The sequence below is a fragment of the Bombina bombina genome, chromosome 11 (assembly GCF_027579735.1).
Source record: "Bombina bombina isolate aBomBom1 chromosome 11, aBomBom1.pri, whole genome shotgun sequence".
NCBI classification, from domain to species: Eukaryota; Metazoa; Chordata; class Amphibia; order Anura; family Bombinatoridae; genus Bombina; species Bombina bombina.
This window is the reverse complement of record NC_069509.1, coordinates 137885134-137900611: the sequence shown is the minus strand read 5'-3', so window position 1 is coordinate 137900611 and position 15478 is coordinate 137885134.

The following is a 15478-nucleotide window of genomic DNA, read 5'->3' as shown; positions in this document are numbered from 1 at the left end:
AAAAGCTGACAGGAAAATATCATCTAAGCATCTCTATGTAAAAAAGGAAGATATTTTACCTCACAATTTCCTCAGCTCAGCAGAGTAAGTTCTGTGTAAAAAAGTTATACTCAGCCGCAGCCCAGCTGCAGGTAATTTTTTTTTAAAAAAAAAAAACGAAGAAATGAACAGCAGCCAATCAGCATCAACAGTGCTAAGGTCATGAACTCTTTTACTGTGATCTCATGAGATTTCACTTAACTCTCATGAGATTTCATTGTAAACTTCCTTACACTGAATAGGGAAATAACATGAGTGTGCACAAAAGCTCGCTCCTTCTGCTGTCCCAGGACAGACATACTGATTTGTTTGGGATGTGGCTACTGAGAAACTTTTGAGGTAAAATCTCTTTCTTTTTTACATAGATGCTCAGGTGATATTTTCTAGTCAGCTTTTTATAGCTATACTGCATCACTTTTAAGTGTTTAAACATTTGGGTATTATGGCCCTTTAATCAAGTGCATGTGCATACAACCTCTGCAGTGGAAAAGACCGGGAGCACTCCTGATATGCAGTCAATGGTGCAATAAATATCTTTGTGTATGGCTAAATGGATCAATGAGGTTTTTAGGAAATAAATCTTCAACCTTGGTATAAGGCTGATATAGACAGAATTTCAAGCTAGTAATTATGGTAATTATAAATGCAATAAACAACACTTTCAAATAGTTTTATTTGTATGGTTTACTGTCTCTTTAATGTAAGGGGGGAAAAATAAATAAAAAGAAATCCTAATCCCACCAGAACTTGGTTTAAAAACAAACTTGTCAAAACAAACATCTCTCAGTAGGAGCCACTTGCCATTAGTTTTCCTTCACAGAGGGGAACCATCTTGACTTTATAAATTAAAACCTCTGCTGTGAGTTCAATAAATATGGCTTTATGATTATAAAAAAACCCATTATTTCAAAGCAGGGAGTATAAAGACTGGGCGTATCAGACATAATTTTTCTTTTGTTTAATTAGCACAAACAGTATTGAGAAAAAGAAAAGCAGACAAATTGGAAAGTATGACTAGAAACCAATAATTAGGGAAGAGGTATTCACCCGGTATATATGACCCCTTTGTCATAATATCCCATCTCAGTAAGATACATGCACTGTTTAACCCCTTCAGAGAAAAACCTGCAGAAAGTACCTGAGTATTATTAGCATTTATGTTATTTTCCTATGAAAACATATATAATATATAATTATCATAAAAGGAGCTGTTTATTCAAAGAATTAAGAATTGTACAATAAAAAAGGAAAATAAAATACTTAAAAAGATTATTACATTCCACAAAAAACATGTACTTAGAAGTGAGACAGCAACACAAAGACTTGCGCAGGTGAAGACAGGGACTCTGCCAAATCCCTACAAATTCACGAACTGTAACAAATGTCCACAGTGCTTATTTTATCAAATGACCGTTATTTGTCACACAGACTTCACATATTAAAGCAACGTTTCAGGTAACAACCCTTATTCATGCTTTATACATACACTTAAAATTACATCCTTTTAAACCCTTTAAAATTTGCGCCAACTGTTAACAAGCGGTGAAAATATAATATATGAGTTTGCCTATTTTGGATTAATAACTTACTAAGTTCTATTATACATTTTCTATTTGTATTGCCTACCATCATTAGTACTAATCTTTGATACTGCTCTTTATTAGGTTATCTATAATACTACTTACATGTATATTCGCTAACAAAATTATACCTTTATATCTTTTCATAGAAACACTGTCCAATCATAATCCCTTTTTAGGCCTCTAGGGGGTCATACAATCTAATTCTTATATACAAAACATTTATTTTTGTTTTAATATTTTTCCCTATTGCTGCCATTTCTTTGGGGGCCTATGCTATCTATAATTTGCCACTTAAGTTGACTAACTTGGTGTCCACATTTCAAAAAGTGATTAGATACGGGGACCTCTAAGTTGTTACACCTTATATTCAACCGATGTTGTGACATCATGTCCCGGACCATGCGAGTGGTCTCCCCTACATAGATCAAGGAGCAGGGACATTTAATTAGATAGACCACATAAGTGGACTCACATGTATAGTAGTCTCTTATTTGGTACTTTTTTCCCTCTCCTTGGGTGAAAGAAAAGATTTATCTTTATCGTGGAGATACAGCTCATACATCCCAGGCATGGGAAACATCCCAATTTTTTCTTATTTAGAAAGGTTTGTCTACTTTTCTTTTTAGACCTCACATCAGTTTTTGTTAATTAATCCCGTACATTTTTAACTCTTCTATAGGCCATAAGGGCTGAGTCTTTAAATTCTGCTATATCCTTGTTGCAGTCCTTTAGGACATGCCAATGTTTCCTAATAATTTTAGAGATTTTTTCACTACAAGGATTGCATTGAGTAACTAGCACTAGTCTGTTTTGATTCTATTTTTATTCTCATTTAGATTTGCCAATTGCTAATTTATGAGATTTTCTGGATAGCCCCTTTCCATAAATTTTCATTTCCTGCATTCTCAATTTCTTCATTTCTTCCTTAGAGAATATTCTGTCCACTCTCAATAACTGACTTTTAGGAAGAGAATTAACTAAGCCTTTTGGATGAAAACTATGATAACTTAAGAGGGTATTTTGGTCCGTTTTTTTCTTATATACTGTAGATCGAATATTAATTGATTCCCTTCCTTGGATGCTGTAGTATCCAAGAATGATATTGATTCCTCATGAAAACTCCAATCCTTTTACTGCAAAATGTATTTATTTCACAAACTGTGTGAGTGACTCTACGTTGCCCCACCATATGCCAAACACGTCATCTATGAAGCGCCACCAAGTGGCTCCATACTGAATAAACTTATTGTTCTCATAGATTACTTTTTCTTCTATTTCACTCATAAATAGGTTGGCATATGATGTGGCAACTTTAGTCCCCATGACCGTACCCTTTATTTGAATATACCAGTTATCCCGGAACAAAAAATTATTCCAATATAATATAAGCCTCAAGAGATTTTCCACAAATTCTACCTGTTTGTCAGTGTATTTTTTATTTAAGGTAAATATTTCCTTATTATTCCTAGTCCTGTCTCGTGTTTTATGGCCGTATACAGACTCTTAACATCCATAGTGAACAAAATGAACTTGTCTAATTCTAATACAACTTATTTAGCTTTGTTTAGAAAATCCTGTGTCTTTCAAGTAAGATGGTATTTGTGTAACTGCACTTTGTAGGATTTTGTCTAAAAATATGGCTATATTAGTGAAGGCTGATTCTACACTTAAGACTATCGGTCTCCCTGGTGGTCTAGAGGCATTCCTATGGACCTTAGAGACGGCATAGAAAATAGGATTTCTTGGTTCTTTTTTATAGTGATAATTGTTTAGTTTCTTATCTATCAAATCATCACTATATGCTTTATCTAATATAGCCTGAATTTCTTTTTGTATCTTAACTATAGGGTTAAATCCTATTATCTTATATGTTTCTTTGTCTTTTAGCTGTTCCTCTATTTCTTCAATGTAATAGCCCTTATCCAGGACTATTGTTGCTCCGCCCTTATCGGCCTTCTTAATGATGACCTCATCTGACTTTCCCTTTAAAGTTTTAATGGCATTATATTTGCCCTTACTTAAATTGTGTTTAACATTTTGTCTGTTCTTACGTTGTCCCTTAAGCTTATCAATGTCATTGCTTACAAGTTCTATAAATGTATTTAAGCTATGGTTAACTACATTTGGATTAAATGTGCTTTTATTCCTCAAATTTAAACTTTTCAATGCCTAACATGTATCTTTTACAGCATTATTAGAAACAGCCCACACATCGTTAGAATTTTCTTTTTGCTTAAACCATGATTTAAGTTTGACATTTCTATAGAACCTTTGTAGGTCCTTATTTAATTCAAAGAAGTTAATGTCCGTATAAGGGCAAAATGACAGTCCCTTTTCCAATAGACTACATTCATCATTAGTTAAGTCCTTTCCGGATATGTTCAGTACTGCAGGGGATCTATTACATGCAATGACTGATCTTACCCCTTCCTTGGCTGTAACATCCCATTCCCGATTGCTAACTTTGTTAGACAGTTCTATTGATGTCAATGACGGCTTTATCTGCCGTAGTATTGTTGGCCTCCCCCCCTCCGATTTGACCACCTTACTATTCCAGTTGTGGTGCTTTAGCCCTGCTCTTCTCTTCCACGGCTGGCGTCCTTGCTGCTTGTATCCAAAGGGGAGGATTCATCTGAGCCTGACGTCACTGTGTTTCCTTGGTCACCTGGTTTCTTCTTTGACTGCCTATTGGACTTACATCCCATGAAGCCTTTGTTATACCTGTAACCTTGGTGACCTATTTCATTAGTATTCCTCCATCTGTATACATTGCCGGTATGATAATCTGTTTCATCTCTAATAAACTTCTGACATTTATGCTCTTTGATTATTTTCCAAATCTCTAGCGCTTTATCATCAACTTGCTTTATTAGAGTCTCCATATTATCTGCTGTCATCACTTTAGCCAGTTCTTCATTATTGCACTTTTTTTTCTCATCTTGGATGGCTATTTCTTTTATCAGGAATTCCATCAAGTCATACGAGTATTTGTTTAGAATTGATTCAAACTTGTTGCAGTATTCCTTATTGCTCTTTAGTAATGTGGGGCATGTACTCATCCTGAACACTCTTGGAATCCGCTTTACTCTATAGTATTCCGATAAAGTGCTAATGTGTAGGTCCCATTTTAAATTTTTAGGGACCGTATAAAAAATAGCATTTCTTGGTTCCTTATTATATAGATAATCTTTTAGTTTCTTATCTATCAAATCATCACTATATGCTTTATATAATATAGCCTTAATTTCTTTTTGTATCTTAACTATAGGGTTAAATCCTATTATCTTGCATGTTTCTTTGTCTTTTAGTTGTTCCTCTATTTCTTCAATGTAATAGCCCTTATCTAGGACTATTGCTGCTCTGCCCTTATCGGCCTTCTTAATGATGACCTCATCTAACTTGCCCTTTAAAGTTTTAATATACATGTAAGTCAGTAGAGCTGCTTGTTAACAGTTGGCGCAAATTTTAAAGGGTTTAAAAGGATGTAATTTTAAGTGTATGTATAAAGCATGAACAAGGGTTGTTACCCGAAATGTTGCTTTAATATCTAAAGTCTGTGTGACAAATAAAGGTAATTTGATAAAATAAGCGCTGTGGACATTTGTTACAATTCCACAAAAACCCATAGATTTCTAACTGGAGAAAAAAAAAATCTCAAAATTAGAATTGGCATCCTCTGATTCAGCTAAGACCAAACATACATACATATATATACACAAACATAGTAAAAAAAAATATATATATATATATTATTTTTTAAATGTTAAGGTCATTCAGCAAGAAAAAAATAGCAAGACATGCAGGTGTAACATGCTTAGAAACTACAATTCAACCTGTGTGAGAACTTAAGACATACCCAAGGAACGCTCCTGTTCATAGTATTCACCAAGTCTGCAAAACTCATTTAACATATGAAAAAGTACCCTTTGAACTCATGAAAGGTCAGACCTCCGGTTAATTTTCTAAATGTGCCGCTATCGGGCCCAACAAAAATATGTATAGTTGCTTTTAAAAAATAAAAAATGGTGGCATATTTGTAATATAACTGCACTAAGCAGTATTTTGGGGATAAAATTGGCAGGTGTGGGGTGTGAAAAAAAAAAAAAATGGCACTGAAAACTGCCTTAACATTGCAATCTATGGGAACTGTGTGTTCCCAGTATAAATACAGTATATGTATATGCTCCTATACATATATATTTGTGTGTTAATATGTGTATAAACACATATTAACACATAAGTATACAGTATATATTCATATAAATATTTATTTTAACTTGCTGACCATCGCTGTGCAACTTAACCGCTTCACGGTGCTATTCCATTGGAGCCTATGGAAGCGCACTCTCATGTAGCATCCCTTTACCTTCTGTCTTCTTCCCTACAATGTAGAACTGCACAGGCAGCAATACAAATAAGCATGCACACTGACTGAGGGCCCAATGATCTAGAGGTCTCTGGACTTATGAGACTTTTTAAGAATTCTCACCAGTTCTTCTATTTTCCTGGTGGAATTCTATGAAGTCACTTTTTACCCTGAAAACAGGGTGTCCACTGTCTCGCTAAGGCAGGGGTGTTAAATTCATTTGAGTTTGCGGTCTCATTTGAGTTGCAGATCATTTTCCATGTGGGCCGCACACTACCTACATATCTTGCCATTGCTAAACACAGCAGCGGTGAATGCTGTAACAGATTGTGTTCTGTAACCCCTAAGTAACTTACTCTAGCTTCATGATGTGCTCAAATACTTTTAAGAAGGTGAAACACATGCATCATCTGGTTGCTCTCCCAGATAAAATAAATATATGTAAAATATTTATTTATCAAATATATGTAAGTATGTCATTTTCTTAAAAGAGAAAATTATGAGAAGGAATGGGCAAAAACTGTGCGTGAAATCAGTGCTGCCATAGTAATGAACACATATAAAGAAGTGCTACATGCGTTAAATAAATTGTTATGCACTTATCTGTGTTTGCGTTTTTTTTTTTTTTTTTTTTAATAACAGTGAGGCTCGTTAAAGTTTCAGGGGTTTTATTTTCTTGCTACAGTAGCACAGCTGCTCACTATACACCGAGTGAATGCCGGAACAAAGGGATACAGTCATGGTAATGGAGAGCTGAATGGAGGTTGCACGCATGTGCAGCCCTAACAGTAAGTGTGCTCGCATTTTAAGTAATAAGCATATTATAATTATTATTTTTCATGGAGGTATCGTGGACCACAAAAAATAAGGTCATGGGCCGCATGAGGCCAGCAAGCTGCCAGTTTGACACCCCTACGCTAAGGGGTGTATACTGGATTTTCGTATGGGAAGAAGATGCATACATTACAAAAGTGCAAAATGAAAATTGTAATTTAAAAATCATATAAAATGAATAATTGAACCATTCACACAACAATGCTCAGTTAAAAAATGTATTGTCCAGCTGCATCAAAAATCGTAAAAGAAATTGTTCACAAAAAAATCATATTTGATCAAAATTGTAACATTTGTATGTAAATTACACCAAATTAAATCATATTAAATATTCACAGTATAAATCATAATTTAAGTATACTAGTAGCATAAGGTAGCAAAGTCTCCTGCAACAAAATTAAGGGCCTGTGCCATCTAGTGGTAGTAAAAATCCCTGTTAGAGTAGGTTATAGCAACTTTGTTGCAATTAGAAGGGTGGGTCCTTACTCATCGGTTATAAGCCATGGTTCTGAGGTATCCGGCCTCTTTCTCCTGGGATTTTTACAGCAGTGGAAGTTTTCAGGACCTAGTCCAGTTCTTTAGATCACCATGAGGCGGATTTCATCTGTCCCTCAACTTTACAGGGATCCGGTGTTGGTGGTCAAAGGGCATCCATGAATGAGGCAGAAGGCACACAGGAGGATATCATTCCACCAACACCGGAAGCCTTCAGGCCTGTATCATGCTCCCTCCCCTCTCCCTCCTCCCAGTCTGGCCAGTTGCCTCAAGAGTCCCCCCAATAAGGGCCCCAGAACAGAATGCCAGGCCGGTGGTAGGGGGAGGGCTTAGTGTTATACCAGGCGCAGGACCTCAAAACTTGGAATAGGCCTTAGAGGCCGGGGTGGGGGCCCTAACTTTATCCAGGCTGTCCCAGGAGGCTGCCACTGCGGTTGTGGGCCTATTCAGAGCCCTGTCTGCCACGGTGATCCCACAGGCTGTCGCTCCTTTGGTTGTAGATGGGCCCTTGGGGCCTGGTCCAGCCGTGGGCGTTACTGTGTTGGGGGAGGGGCAGGCCCACTCTATCACAATTACAGGCCCCAGTCTACCACCCACTAACCCCTTAGGCCACATTGCATCATCAGGCGCTTCTGCTTACTGTCTGCTGCTTCCGGTCCGTCCCCTGCGTGACGTCACTTCCGGAGGTGACGGGGAAGATCGGGAGTGCACAAAGCTGCGGCAACAGCGACGGTTGAACGGAAAAGGAGTAGCAGGGTGCTAGCTGCAGGTAAATGAGGAGTGTCCGAGTGCGGTAGATCTGCTGAGCAACTCTCTGCACAGGCCTTGAGGGGCAAGAGCATCAATGCTAAAAAGGGTCCGTTAGGCAGCCACATGGCATAGGGGTACCAGAGAAGATAGGAGTATATCATCCACACACATGATGGCTGGTAATGAAGCAGAGGTGGCCGCTAGGAAGGAAGCAGCAGTTGGGCACAAGGCCAGGCCGTACCCTAGGGGCCGTGGGTCACATATTAAACATGTGGGTCTTGGGGAGCATTAAAGAGACATAGCACACATGTCGTTCATGCCAGCAACTCCCGCCAGGCTGGTTAGAAAGAGCTCAATACAAGCCAAGGCATGAATGAGGGGTTGAATGAATGTTGCGGTGAGGCCGCTGTGCAGTATGAAAGAGATGATATGGAGATAAAACAGGGTCCAGGCACAACGACTCCTCCGCCACGGTGGGCAGGGACATAATTCAGCCGGCCTGGATACTCCCCTCTCTTTTATGTCTCCCACACAGGTTGTGATGCAGGAGGATTAGCATCATCAAATCCTCGTACAGACCTTCAGAGGACTGCTACCAGGGATGATGCATCAGTAGCACAGTCCACATCAGCAGGCAAATGGACATCAACTGCTTTGGCTTGTGAGTGCTTCTCCTCGCACCTCACACACACATTTACAGATTAATCTAGTTCAGATTCTGATGGGGGAAGGAGGTTAGGGCTCACTAGCAAAAGAGATAGGCGCATGTTCCGCATGCTGAAGTTTCTAGTGGCTGATCGTAATCAGAACAGGGAAGCAGGGGCTGGGGTTAACGCAGTACTTTGTGCTACACAGAGTATCATGTCTTCCACCCCGGAACAAAAGCCAGGAGTAACACCAGGTGTCCAGTCTGGGACGGAACACGCAGTCATCGCTAGGAAGGTAGCGATGCAGGGGGACTCATACCCCTGCCAGATTCATTCCTTACATGCACATCTTAAACCAAAAATGGTTAATAAGATATTGGAACACAGATATGTCAATATTTTTTAACTATCTGTAAAAGCATATCGTGATAAAGAACGCAGCGAGAACGAAACAGGCCCTAAGAAGGTGCAAAGGCCTGACACTTTTGAAGAGTGGCAGCACTGTTTCTTCTTCTCATGTTACGTGGAAAATAGGCCAGAAGCTGCGGTGGACATTATAAAGTAAACAGACATCATTGAGTACAATTATAATAGATATGCTGAGGGGATGTGGAGATCCTACAATAGCGAATTTAGGCGTAAGATGGTAGGGAATTCAGTGCTTTCCTTCGGGGTAAAAGACCTGGACCTATGGTCACAGCTTGGTCCCAAGAAAGGACTGTCACTGGGAGGGGCACAGCGCCAAGGGGTTCAGAAGCAACAGGGCCCCATCAAACGTAGGGGTAGAGAGTGCTGGAGAATAAATGAGAAGCAATGTGACAAAAAAGCTTCTTGCTCCTTTCATCATGCATGCATATATTGCGGAGGGCCGCACCCAGGCACAGACTTCACCAAAAGGAGAGAAGGAGCGACTGGGAGAAGTTTCCAAAAAGGGGGATCTAACCTCAAGGACCCCAACACCTCTGAGACTAGTCACAATTAGACCATGGTTGGCGGCCTATCCGGATGGAGAGGCAGCTAAACTATTGCTAGAAGGGATCAGGGACTGGTTCCCAATTCAAACACAAGGGGTTGTTTTGGGTTCCCAAACACACAGGAACCTGCAATCTGCATATGAGTACCCAGGGGAAGTTAAGTTAAAATTGCAAAAGGAGATATCCTTGGGTCCCTTCGCTGGCGCGTTTAAAGAACCGCCGCTTCCTTCGCTGGTGATTTCCCCACTCGGGGTGGTCCGTAAGAAGGAAGCTGAAAAATTCTGCCTCATTCAGCACCTGTCCTATCCAAAGGGCAGGTCGGTGAACGACACTATTGATCCAGATATTAGCTCGGTCAAATACCAATCGTTTGACCAAGCTCTGGATCTAGTCAAAGCTGCAGGACCGAGGGAAATCCTAGCCAAATTGCATAATGAATCGGCATTCAGGCTGTTGCCAATTCACCCAGAGTCGTTTCAACTGATGGGCTACAAATTTGAGGGGTATTTTTATGTGGACAAATGTCTACCGATGGGATGCTCTGTGTCCTGCGCATATTCTGCGACATCCAGCTCCTTCCTACACTGGGCAGTAGCCCCAAAAGGGGTGCGGTGGAACACTACCTGGAGGACTTTCTGCTAGTGGGGTAGGCCGGGTCTGGGGAATGTGTTAGACTTATGGCCATTATGCACAGCTTGATGTCCGATTTTGGTGTTGCTCTGGCAGAGGACAAAACACAGGGTCCATGCACAAGGCTGACATTTCTGAGGATAGAAATCAACACTGCTGCAAGGCTCTGTTGGCTACCCGAGGAGAAAGTTCAGAGAATGCTTGTAGAAGTACAGAAATTTGCGGTAGCACAGGCCATCAAAATTAAGGAGCTTCAGTCAGTTCTTGGGCTCCTTAACTTTTAGCTTGCAAAGTCATCCCAATGGGTAGGGTGTTCAGGTAGGGTGTTCAATAGGAGACTAGACACCCTGCTTGCAGGTCGGGCTGGTAAGCAGGTGGTCACAGTTTCCGAGGACATGCGGGATGACCTGAGAGTTTCGGAAATCTTCCTTGGTTCATTCAATGGCATTTTACTCTGGCGTTCCCCACAGACATCAAGTCAGATGCTTCATCTTTTTGCAGATGCAGCAGGGTTATCGGGTTATGGGTCTTATCTGGATGGGGAATGGAGTGCGGAAGCCCCTGGTTGCAGGCTGGGTTGACCAAAAACCTGACATTACTTGAACTGTTCCCCATAGTTGTAGCTATGGAACTGTGGGGCCCGGCACATAGTCTTTTGGACCAACAATGCCAGTGTGGTATTCTCCATCAATCAGCTGTCTGCCTCGTCCCCTGTAGTGGTTAGGTACCTCAGGCATCTTGTACTGAGGTGTTTGCAATTTAACATACAATTCCAGGCCAGGCACATCTCCGTGGTCAATAACACCCTCACAGATGTATTATCCAGATTTTAATGGGATATGTTTCGTAGGCTGGCTCCCCAAGCACGGGCCAACAGGTTACCTTGTCCTCCCTAAAGAAAAAACAAGACTAATGGCACTACTATTGAATGCACTTAGGATTCCCTGTTTGTGGTAACTATGGTTATATCAACCTGTAAATGATTAACAGGGTCAGGTGCTGTGTACTTTTTTATTCTGAAAAGAAAGGAAAATTTCAATCCTAGGACTGAAAATAGTGTACACTTATTTAGCACTCATACCTAAGGGGAATTGGCTCAAATGATAGGGCTTAGCTAGTTGTTATGCTATAAGCACAACTTTTTAAACAGCAGATGCTATGAGGAACTACCGTACCTAATAGCCTTACTTAAAACTTGTGATACATGTTATTTATTGGCGGACAGCCGATAGTACGAATGTATTGTGGGCAGTTTCTAAAGTTAAGCTAGTGGGACAAATATTCCTTCAGCCTGTAGTTACGATAATCCAGGTTAATTGCTGAATAGAACGTTGTTGTAGTTATTCGGTACTTTAATCTTTAAACAAACGCATTGAATATTGCAGAGTTACTGTGTACCTTAATTTATATACCTGTTGATCTAATTATACTATCCTAATGGAAGACTACAGAAAGTAGATCTATATATCTGTTATATCTCTCTATAAAAACTTATTAACATATTAACCGTTGAAGCTAGTAGAACTAACTATATCAGAATTAGCTATATTATAATGCAGGATAACAAACCTACTGGAAATAGAACATAAAGATGCATAGTATAGTTAATTCAACTCACATGAATGAACTTACAATTGAGAGATATTAAGAACACTAACATAAGTCTCTAGCTGATACCTATATATTCAGGATATAGGAACTTATATAGTATTTTTTTCATTGGTATTACCAACAACTATAGATAATAGTTAATGAGAGATATTAAGAACACTAACATAAATCTCTAGCTGATAACTATATATTCAAGATTCAGGAACGTATATAGTATTCTCTACATTGATATTACCAACAACTATAGATAATAGTGAATGAATGAGGATTACAATATCCTATTTATTTGTATATAGTATTACGAATGGCAACATAGTAACGCATATTCAATCTTATATAGTATCTCGAGTGGCAACATAGTAACGCATATTTAATCTAACCATCAATAAACGTTGTAAGTACACTAAAGGTGGCATAATCACTTTAATGCACAGCAAATAACGCTATTACAGTGTGCTATTTATTTTAGCAAGTTGAATACCTATGTTCAGTCACACCAAACACCTGCGAAAACACTCAATAGTACTGAATACCATCTATTTATTAAGGGTATATTTCTTCTTGGCTATGGATTTTTCATCCTAGGTTAAGAATTAACCCCATCAGCAATTTTCTGTATTTAATATAACACGCTGTATATTATATCCTCATCTACACTCTGTATTTTTAATAGAATGATATATGTTTGTTTGTGGACAGTCATTTTTATTGTGATTTCGAATAAAGGTTAAATTTTAATTTGTTACGGTTAATACAGTTTTTTCAGTATATTTATAAGAATCCTAGCAGTACTCTCCAAGCAATATGTGAGTATAGGGCAGGGTTATAACTTGATATATTTAACAATCTTTCTTAAAACTAAACCCACAATCAAATATGCATATACTAATACAATAAAATTAATATAAATATCTGAATTCTGTATTATTAGTAAATAACTATGAACACATTGAGATATATATATATATATATATATATATATATATATATATTTGTAAGAATTAAAATATGAGTCAATATTATATGCGTTTAAACAAAACTATTCAAATTAGATATGTGCATTATTGAAAAATTTGGTTCGGATCGATTCGGAGGTTTTCGAATTTCATTTTGAATCGATTCGAATTCGGAAAACTTTGAATGAATTTGTTTCGGATTCATTCGGATTCGAAAAAATTCGGCTGGATTTGGTTCGATTCGGAAATTCGGAATTTCGGTATGTGTGCTGTGTATTAGACTAGTATTATGTACTGTATATTAGGTGTAACCCATAGCAGAGTGATATAACCTAATATACTGTACAATACTACATATATCTTCAATAAATCATAACAAGATCAAAATTGTAAGACACTGTATTTTAACATTAATGATTTGTATATTTTAGGTTATCTTAAATGGATAAAATAAATACAAATGTTGATATACATTTTTAATTTTAAAGGGGCTTAGTATAAAACATATATCATATTCAACATTGTATTAAATTATTCACCGTACAACATCATTTTCAACACATCAATTTTCTTAATTAAACAATTTCAAAATCTTTTTAGACTGTTTATTAATCAATCTCATGATTACAAGCACCACTAATAGTGTGATAAGCTTGAGTAGTGACAATGATGTTGCGCTGAGAATATATTATAGCCCTATTTATCTTAGGTCTGTTAGACATGATCCAACAGTGTGGATCATGTCCGCAATAACTCACTGAATGTAGAGAATGCCCCCTTCAGAGTCGCGGACAATGGCCCGTCAGCAGTGGGTGGTTCAATAAACAAGATCAGACTCAATTGTGGTGAATAGCGGCAAGGGTATGGAGCAGCGTTCTTTATACGTCTGCTTATAACTGCATTTTCAATAAAGCCTGCATGCTCGCAATAAACTTGCTATCTCCAACTCCATTTGTAGGTTAATACATGAGAGAGAGAGAGATATAGAGGTCCATTTATCAAGCTCCGTATGTAGCTTTAAGGGTCGTGTTTCTGGCGAGTATTCAGACTCTCGGCAAACAACAGTTATGAAGCAATGCTCCATAACCCTGTCCGCCTGCTCCGAGCTCTGAGAACGTATTGCTCTCCACATTCAGCTATCTCCGTCAGACATGATCAGCACTGTCAGATCATGTCTGACTGACATTTGTTAAATAGGCCTCAAAGAATCGTCATGCAATACACAGTTGATTATCCAAACCTTTCATTCAGTTGAAGTTGCAAAGGACTGTCAATTCAAATATGTTTAATCATCATTAAAGGGATAGTCTAGTAATAGATCATGACATTTTAAGCAAAATTATTAGTTAATCCTATTATCAATTCTTATTAGTTCTCTTGTTATCTTTCTTTGAAAATCTATATAAAGTAATATTACAAGCAGGCACATTTTTTTATCATCAAATGTAAACCGTTCGTTGATTGGATGTTTACATTTATACAACAATCAACAAGCGGTACCCAGGTGCTGAAGCAAAAATGGCCTGTCTTTTAAGCTTACATTCATGGTTTGCAAATAAAGATAAGATAATAAATACTAATTGATGGTAGGAGCAAATTTGAAGCTTAAAGGGCCACTAAACCCAAAAACTTTCTTTCATGATTCAGATAGAACATACAAATGTAAACAACCTTACAATTTACTTCAATGATTGTTTTTGCTTCATTTTTTTAGATATCCTTATTTGAAGAAAAAGCAATGCACATGGGTGAGCTAATCACATGAGGCTTCTATGTGCAGAAACCAATCAGCAGCTATTGAGCATATCTAGATATGCTTTTCATCAAAGAATATCAAGAGAATAAAACAAATTAGATAATAGAAGTAAATTAGAAAGATGTTTAAAAACGCATTGTCTTTATAAATCATGAAAGAAAAAAAATGTGGGTTTCATGTCCCTTTAACTGTATGTTCTATCTGAACCATTAAATGTTAATGTTAACTATACTATCCCTTTAAGCTATAGAATACAACATTAATTTTTTTAAAATATAGAGTTCTATTTAATTGCATTCATTTACTCTGTATCTTTTTTTGAAGGAGCAACAATGCACTATTGTTTGATCACTTAACAGATTGGTGAGCCAATCACAATCAGTATATAAGTATATCTATCTATACATGTAGTAATGTAGCAATCATCATCTATAAGCTTGGTTCTCCGATACTACAGTGCTTTCAACGTTAACCTTTTAATCTAAAGTATAAAAATGTCATGATGCAAATTAAATAACATACTTACATTTTCAATATGATTAATCTAGTATTCCCTATCCTAATCCCTTGAAAATGTTTTTTTGTTTCATGTCCCTGTAAATTTATGGCTAAACTAAATATAATATGAATATTTCAATTTAACAATAGTTAAATTTCCGTATGTGTATCTAAAATAAATGTTCTAGGTAAATGAGAACTAACATCATTTGACTGTCCTATTCTTTGAAATACTATGAAATGATAGATTATCTAAACAATCTATGTTATTTGCCATTAATGTTTATGAAAGTGATATTCTTCATTAATAAAAAATAACTTTCACATTGAGCTATTGAC